This window comes from Podarcis tiliguerta (genome assembly GCF_965153285.1).
Source record: "Podarcis tiliguerta genome assembly, chromosome: 3".
Classification (NCBI taxonomy): Eukaryota; Metazoa; Chordata; class Lepidosauria; order Squamata; family Lacertidae; genus Podarcis; species Podarcis tiliguerta.
This window is the reverse complement of record NC_139536.1, coordinates 22,134,221-22,143,071: the sequence shown is the minus strand read 5'-3', so window position 1 is coordinate 22,143,071 and position 8,851 is coordinate 22,134,221. Positions and strand designations below refer to the sequence as shown.

The 8,851-nt window shown below is 44.8% G+C and overlaps 1 long non-coding RNA gene across 1 annotated transcript; it reads right to left on the bottom strand.

Moving 5' to 3' along the window:
- Positions 1-289: 289 nt before the first annotated feature.
- On the bottom strand, positions 290-3,451 carry LOC310673702. The gene is made up of 2 exons (XR_014509200.1): positions 2,819-3,451; positions 290-817 (listed from the first exon to the last, which is right to left on the bottom strand). It is a non-coding gene; the product is annotated as an uncharacterized lncRNA (long non-coding RNA).
- Positions 3,452-8,851: the final 5,400 nt, after the last annotated feature.

The following is an 8,851-nucleotide window of genomic DNA, read 5'->3' as shown; positions in this document are numbered from 1 at the left end:
ATGGTTTGGAATTCGCAGCAAGGAAGAGCAAGGATGTGTGGTAGACAGAAATCCAACAGGCCTTTTCTAGTATGGGAGCACAACTATGGGGAAAGCTTCACTTGTTGACATTCTGTTTGTCAGACATCTTATGTCAGGGAATGGCTGCCCACCCAAGAACTGCCCTCCCGGGTGATTCAGAGGAAAGAGACTTAGATCCAGGACAGTGGTGGTAGGACACAGGGGATCAGCCTGCGGAAAAGATGAACTGGAAGGTGCTAGGAGCAGGAGGTTTGAATGAAGATGGGGGGACAGAAGAAGGAACAAGTTTATTTCTTGTGTTTGCTTGAACAAGAGGGAAAGCAATGTTTAAAGATGCAAAGATAGGTTGTTGGGTTTTTGGTCCCTGCCCCTAAATAAATGCTGTACTCCCATGATGACTCTGTTTACAACTGTTGGCATCTCATCTTCCTAACACGGTGCTGGTCCAAACTGATCTGGCTGTCTGATGCCACCTTCCAAGACTGGCAAAAAAAAAGAAGGCTGAAGACGAATAAACCTCACTGAGATGCCATCAACTCCTCCAACCGATGTCAAAACTCTTAAGCCTCTAAAGGTTCGGATGCTGTTCAACCATAACTACCATCCAAAAGTCCGTATTCTTTACCAAACCACTTTGGTTTGGAAATTGAGCTGGAAAGTTGTAAGATCAGATGTTCTTATGATATTTACAGCGGTCGGTTCTTCCTGCCAGCTTGAAAGGACCGTGAGAACAGGCTCTCACACAGTTCTCTCTGTCATTCCCTCAGCACCGCTTCTTGGCTGAAACAAACAGGCACTAGAAGAAAAGAAAAAAGTCAGAAAAAAGTAAGCATTAAAAAAAAAAAAAAACCCTTCTTCAAGCCATTCCCTTAATAATCACACAGCTTGGATAAACCACAATCTCATATGTGCAGAGTTATGCATAAGCATAAGATGAACTCTTTGCAAAATTTGGAAACCACTTCCTTACCTTCCATCCCCCCACTTTGTGGAGCTTAAATCTAAAAAAGAGTTTCATTTCAAAGACAGCTTCAATTGCAATTTTATTGACTTAAAAATGAGGTTGAGGCTAATTCAACCACTACAGAAAGTTCTTTTTTTCTTTCCTTGCAGAAGTCATACATATATGGTTTTAAGAGAATAAGCATGTGCTTGTTTTTGTCTTTCCGCTCTGGTCTTTCTATCCTCCCTCCCGCCCTGCTCCATGATGTGGTATCATGTTTCAGACCACAACCACAGCCCTCAAAACACTTACTCCTGGAGTAAGGCTATTGCAATGAAGACGGCTACTCCAAAACAGCTGGTTTACACATTATGGAATAAATCACATATGGTTCTTTTATTCATGAAAAGTTTGCAGGAAAGGAGGGCAGGGATAAAAGAAACAGTCAGAGTTGGAAGCCAAAGTCTTTGTCTTACTCTAGAATCTGGCAATTCTACTCCCCAACCGCTAATACATTTCTGCTTGGGAAAAGGAATTACGACCGCAACAGAGAGGAAAGATCTATAGGAGTGTAAATATATGAAGCACACCCAGGTAGAAAAAGATCAGTCTTTGAAAGAGTGGGATGAAAAATGGCTGAACGAAAACAACGGAGGAGACCTCACGGGCAAAAAACAAACATCATTCCAGAACCCCAAGCCAGCTCTCTCTCTGACTGTTTGCCTGTGGTGAGCTGAGATGAAGGGTCAGAGCACAAATTCTTTTAGACGTGACTTCTATGTGGCACCTCCTTAATGGTGTCAGTGTTTTCAAGGGATTGGAACTTAATGAATAAACTGTGAACTGAAAGTCATGACCGTTGGCTGGCGCAACTTAAACAGTCACGAGCGTCTTGGTGATATAGCCAGTGACATTTGGCCAGATACTTAGCTCAGAAGGTATGTTTGTAATATGGAAAGGAAGCCAGTTTCTTCATTGGGCAGGGGAGTGAGGAAAAAGCTATCCATCCATAAGGGGTAATCTATCTGACAAAGAAGCCAGTTATGAATGCAAAATCCACAACATATCGGTTGTGCTTAACTATGGCTTGTTGACAGCAGAGGATGCCCAAACCACATTGTCTAAACCAGCTTTCCCCAACATGAAAGGTCATCAACGTATGTTGATGTACTATACCTCCTATCATGCCTGTTCATTGGCCATGCTGGCTGGGGCTGGTGGGAGATATTGTTCCAAAAATCTAGAGGGCACCATGGTGGGGAGGGCAAGTTAAAATGCAGAATTATCACAATAAAATACTAAATTGTATTTTTCCCCACCCACAAATCGCCCTTAATTATGGCCTATTTGGTGATCAGTAACTATTTCTGTTGTTATTCATAATCTGTCTGATAGCCAATATAGTAATGCTCAGAGTAGGCCCATTGATTTCAATGTGTCTTCTCCAAGGTGACTTAGTTGAATGTCACTGTTAAGAATTCCTATGGAGGCTGATGTTGTTGCCCTCCAAGCCAAGTATGGTGCAGCAATGATGGTGCTGGTGTTGGGAGCCAGTGTGGTGTAGTGGTTAAGAGCGGTAGACTCATAATCTGGTGAACCGGGTTTGCGTCTCCGCTCCTCCACATGCAGCTGCTGGGTGACCTTGGGCTAGTCGCACTTCTCTGAAGTCTCTCAGCCTCGCTCACCTCACAGAGTGTTTGTTGTGGGGGAGGAAGGGGAAGGAGATTGTTAGCCGCTATGTCAAGGTGGTGTTCCCTCTTCACAGTAACACTTCAGCACACTCAGCATGATATTTACAGTCTTTATTACATATATACAAAAGAATAGCTACAGTTCAAAATCATGCATCCGAACCTGTCGAGTCAGATTCGGGGAGTGGCTTCTTTTTTCCGGCTCCAACAAAGTAGGTGTGGAAACCTCACGAGACGTCTTTGATCTTTATGTTTCATTTCCCTCCTTGCCTGTGCTGATGTGAATGCTCCCCCCTTTCTGAGTCTGAACTTCCTCCTCCTGGCTCTGGTGGGTTATAGGGCTCTTCACCATCTCTGATCCCCAGCTCCGCCTGACTACTCTCTGCCCCCTGCTCTGTTTAATGTGTCATTTCCCTGTCTTCCTCTTCTGACAGTTCCTGCTCAGAACCCTCCCCTGCTACTGACGAAACAGCACATTCTGGCTCTTTCCTGACATCACCATGGGAGCCAGCATGGTGTAGTGCTTAAGAGTGGTGGACTTGTAATCTGGTGAACTGGATTCGCTTCCCCACTCCTCCACATGCAGCTGCTGGGTGACCTTGGGCTACTCACACGTCTCTGAAGTCTCTCAGCCTCACTCACCTCACAGAGTGTTTGTTGTGGGGCAGGAAGGAAAAGGAGATTGTTAGCCGCTTTGAGACTCTTTAAGCGGAGTGAAAGGCGGGATATCAAGTCCAAACTCCTCCTCCACTACTTCTTCTTCTTCTTCTTCTTCTTCTTCTTCTTCTTTTTCTTCTTCTTCTCTCTATGCCCAGCACATAGCTACCAGGAGCAAGGCAAAAATGACCACTCCCCGCTTAAAACGGGGGGCGGCCTTTGCGTGGACGCGCACAGCCCCTAGATCTGGAGCAGCTCCATCAGCATAGGCTTGGCTTTGCCTTCCTTCAGGTAGGATACCTGGAGGTCTCCGCCGACCTCAGTCAGTTGTCCAATCCCACCTGGGGGAAGTGTTGCCAAGGAGACCAGGCCAGGTAGGGGAGGGATTACCTGCCCACACAATAGAGGGAGGATCTTACCTGGGAATCCTCACTTGGCTCCAGAGTTTCTCTCACCCTACCCACCCTCAGTTAATGTCTTCTTTTGCAGGTTAACTTTTCTTCACAGGTTTTGCAGGTTAACTTTTATTCACAGGTATGCGGGCGCTGCTATGTTAAGGTCGCTGTTAAAGGGCCGGAAAGGAATTTCCCTGCATTGGCAGGTTTCGCCTTTCCCGTAGCAAAACGTCAAAACTTTGGCGGTATCAGGCCTTGGGCGGAATCCTTTAGTCCATCTTCCTCTTTGTGGCGGCGATACCAGGGTTCCCCATTAAAGGGGTTTCTGAAGGGAGGCTTTGACTGTACGCTGAAAGGTCGTCATTGCTCTCCCCTGCGGCGGCGGCGTAACGGGGGCAGCTATCTCTGCTTGAACATATGTTCTCCAGAGCCGGCCCATCCCCCACACAAACACTGGATAACCCTGATGCTCCCTAGGTCCCCGGCTGGGGACTGGGGAGGGAGAACGCCCAATGCCTGAGCCAAGGTCTACCCACATTTGAAATTTAATAAAGTTGTGGCCAATTTAATCCCATAGCACGTTGTCTTGAGTCGTTATTCCACATGACGAGGGGGACCGCTCGGGATCTGGGGACTCCGCCTGTCCACGCAATGAGCACCATCAAGGAAGTTGTGTGGCTAGCAAGTGTGATCCCACTGTCCCTCTTATCTGACCATCTCACCAGCTCATCATGATCTATAAACCTTCTCTTCTCTTAAGAAAAAGCTGCAGAACTTAGTCCAGACACTGCACAGGACAGAGTGAGTTCCCTACCCTTTCTGTCATTTTCAATGTCAGTGGAAATCGAATGGAGAAACAAGACCTTACCCTGGTATTAACATATTAAAAGCAATTGATGCACCTTCCAGAATGATTCCAGACAGCAATAACAATTTCGCTTTAATGACACTCTTCCTTTGTGGAAAGTACATCGAAAGCAGAAACCTCCCATTCCTTCCAAGTTATTTCCTTCAATAAAACAAAGGAAAGGTTGTTTCAAATCAAAGCATAGAAAATGATTATTCCATTAATTGCCTCCTAGCCTCGATACGCACTTCTTCCCCAGGCAATTATTCTTTAAACAATTTCCAGGGGGAGGGGGGAATGAGGAAACAAATGAGTTGTAGGAAAGTTATTAATTGATGCTAGAATTAGATTAGCAACATACTGGGATTATTACTTTTTGGGGGGGGAATGCGATCAGTAAGGGACTGTAGGAGGAAAGTCGGGTATACTTAGATATATTAAATGTGTCCAGAATGTACAGTCCCCTAAATTTTCTGTTAAAGTGACTTTTTTGGATTTTTTTTAAAAAAAACCAGAATATTGTATTTTTGAATAGTATCAAGGACTGCAACATTCTTGCTTGTAATTCTTTTAAAAAAACAACAACATTGCAGCTTCAGAGGCTTATGCTGTTTAGAACTCTGAGGGGCTTTGCTTCGCACATACAACATCCCTTAGAGTAGAACAAGTTAGGATAAAAAAAAGTGAATTGAATTTTTAAGTTGCTTTTAAAGAATCCTCTGCTTTAGCAAAAACAAACCCTGACTCTTCAGTGCTTCATGAGCCATTTATTTTATTATTACATTTATAACCCACCCATTCTCAAAGGTGCTCAAGGCGGCATACACACTTTTCTCACTCTCCATTTTATCCTCACAGAAATCCTGTGAGGTAGGTTAGGCTGAGAGTCTTAGAGTCCAGAACTCTATCCACCACACTTCTGGCAAAATCTCATAAACCTGAAGAAACATAGAGCTATGCAGGAAAACATAGGGTGGAGCTACACATGGGGGGGGGGATGCTATAAATAAGCCATAAATTTAATCATTATAACAAAAAGGGGAAAACACTATGTTGAATTGCATAGAAAAGTTTTGTGCTCTACAGCACCATCTGGTGTTGCATGTTTATAATGCATTCAAAAGGCTGTTTTTGACTAATGTAGCTGAGTCCGTAGAAGTATAAGGGGTGAAAAATATAGAGTGACAGAGCAACAAGTGGCTTGTTATAGAGCTACTGACATCATGCTTTAACCACTGGGTTAGCCTAAGTCACCTTGTTATTCTGTGTGAGAATGCCTACTGACTGCTATCAATATTGAACAGGTTCCCAGTAGTATCTGGGTTGGCCACTCTGAGAATAGGTTGTTGCCCTAGATGGACATTTGGTCTGATCCGGAGCAAATCTTCCTAGGTTCTTATGTCTTCATAAAATGGCACCAATGCAGCAAAAGGCTTGCCTACAGATATATATCTAACCAGATGGGAAATTGTGTATGCATGCAACCTGATCCATGGTTGAGACTGTACATAAAGGTAAAGGTACCCCTGCCCATACGGGCCAGTCTTGACAGACTCTAGGGTTGTGCGCCCATCTCACTCAAAAGGCCGAGGGCCAGCGCTGTCCGGAGACACTTCCGGGTCGCATGGCCAGCGTGACATCGCTGCTCTGGCGAGCCAGAGCTGCACACGGAAACGCTGTTTACCTTCCCGCCAGTAAGCGGTCCCTATTTATCTACTTGCACCCGAGGTTGCTTTCGAACTGCTAGGTTGGCAGGCGCTGGGACCGAATAGCGGGAGCGCACCCCGCCGTGGGGATTCGAACCACCGACCTTTCGATTGGCAAGCCCTAGGCGCTGAGGCTTTAACCCACAGCGCCACCCGCGTCCCTGAGACTGTACATACAGCCCTTTAAAAGCTGCCTCTGAAAGATCTGATTGGTGGGATTCTTGTCATTTTAAAGGGCTGAGACTGTACATACAGCCCTTTAAAATGACAAGAATCCCACCAATCAGATCTTTCAGAGGCAGCTGGTAACCACATTCAGTTCCCCCTCTCCTGCCCCCAACCCTTCCCATCAAAAACAGCTAATAGACTGAATTCCAGCTTTTTCAAGACACAGAGAGAAAGTCAATCCCAGTATGCTCTGTTAGATCTGGATAGATGTAACAAGCCTTCAGGCAACACTCCAATGACATATCTCTCTAAATTATGGATTTCCAGAAGGTGGATAAGGAGCTCTAAATCAAGGGGAATTTATGGGAAGGTCTCTAGTTCATACACATTTTGAAGGCAGGGATTACAATGGAAAGGAGCTGTATTTTAAGTAAGGCTATGTGATCACTCCATGTTCCAAGACACAGCTACAGTGCAGGGGAGTGCATTCATTTTGGGCTCCATTTGGCTCATCTGCCATTTGTGAATGCAGTGAGCAATGGATACCTCTGGAGAAGTTCTTTTTCGTTATCCTGTTTGTTCAACACCTTTAGTGGGATTACCTTTCTCTGAGGAGATTATTTCAGTGGCGGCCTCCTGGAGGCTGCTGGAATGCTCCGGAATGACACAACATCTGAGGCATTCTGGAAAACAAAATGGCAGCCACCAGAGGCTGCTGCTGAACACTCAGTAGAAAACCTGTGTCTGTGCTATTAATCCTCCGCTTCTCTCACACACACCCTGCTAAAATATCAGTCTATCACATCAATTCATTCATTCATTCATTCATTCATTCATTCATTTATATTTACATCCCACTTTCCTTTCAGCATGGAAATGAAGGTGTGGTTCTCCAAAGGTCTCCCAGACCTGCTTAGCTTCAGCTACAGAATGGCTAAGGATGAGGGAGATAATTTTTTTTGCTTCCATTTCAATGCAAACTTACCTGATTTTCTCTTCCCCAATAACCGAACTGAAACACAGCTATCCTTTAAAATGTGCACCTCTCTGAACTTTGGTGGTGCAGCTCTAAAGCCAAAAAGGGTTCACAAACATTCATATATAAGTTTAAAACTATGTACAAAATTATATAATGTTGGAACAAATTGCTTGCCAAAATCCAGGTATTAGGCAAAATTAAAAAGCAAAAAAGCACGTATCAGGAGAAGTGGGTACGGAATTTTCATGCACACTTTTTAAAGGAGAAATTGCACATTGCTTTGGAAGGAGCATGAACTGAAGTTTTTAAAAATGAGAAGCAGGGGGTACCCAACATTGGCAAATTTGTCCATCTTTAGTGGTGGCCTTACATGCCTTCAGACCATACCTTGGGAATATTCCCTCCTCCCCACAACTGACCTTAATCAAGATCAGATTAACTGGTGGATTTGTTTGTGGCAACAGCAGCATCTCTGTCTGTAGTGTCCCAAAACCAGGACGGAAACTGGACTGAAATGGATCTAAAGCCTATATTTCCTCCAGAAACCTACCAAGCTGTTCAGCAACCGCTCTCTCAGTTACCTTACCCAGATATGGAAGATTTGAAACTGGGCGGTAATTGGATAGGTCTAAGGGATCTAATGAAGTTTTCTTTAAGAGTGGACACACTACTGCTTCCTTCAGTTCCCCTGGGAATGTCCCCGTGTCAAGGGACAAATTGATAATTTCAACCAGGGGGGTCCGCGCAACATCTGGACACTCCCTAATCAGCCAAGATGGGCACGGATCAAGGAGGCAGGTAGTGGGCCTACCAACTCACAACAATATGTCACAACAATGAGCTGTTTGTTGTTAATTACAAACTGTGAAGCCAGACAGCAGCTGGATAATGAGAGAAACAAATTGAGTGGTGGGAGATAGATTAGATAAGAGGAGACGAAGGATGAGGTTGCAGTTAAGGTCCTCCCAAGGATTTCTGGAGGTCTAAGTTCAGTAGCTGGTTCCATTGAAGACTTTCTGGAAGATTTTCATTGTATCTCTACATATGTCTCTTGTCTAATATCAATGAAGCCAAGGAAAGCATGAGACCTCACAGTGGCCAACCAGATGCCTATGAGAAGCCCACAAGCAGGATCAGAGAACAATGACACCTTGCCTTCCTGCGGTCTCCAGAAAGTGGTATTCAGGGCTTATCCACACTTACTGTTGTGGGATGTAACATCACAAAAACAGTCAAATACAACATTTTCTGTTTGCCCAGAGTGGACACACAGGAGAATGTTGCTCCATCCAGGAGAACTTCCTGTCACACCTGGTCTGGAGAATCCTCCCCCTGTGTGTGACCAGATAGATCGGCGTGACCCTAGGAGACCCCATAAAAAGGCTGGCCACACAGCTATCATTCTCTTGGTGCTCTTGTTGCTCTTGATGCTCTTTCTCTTGAC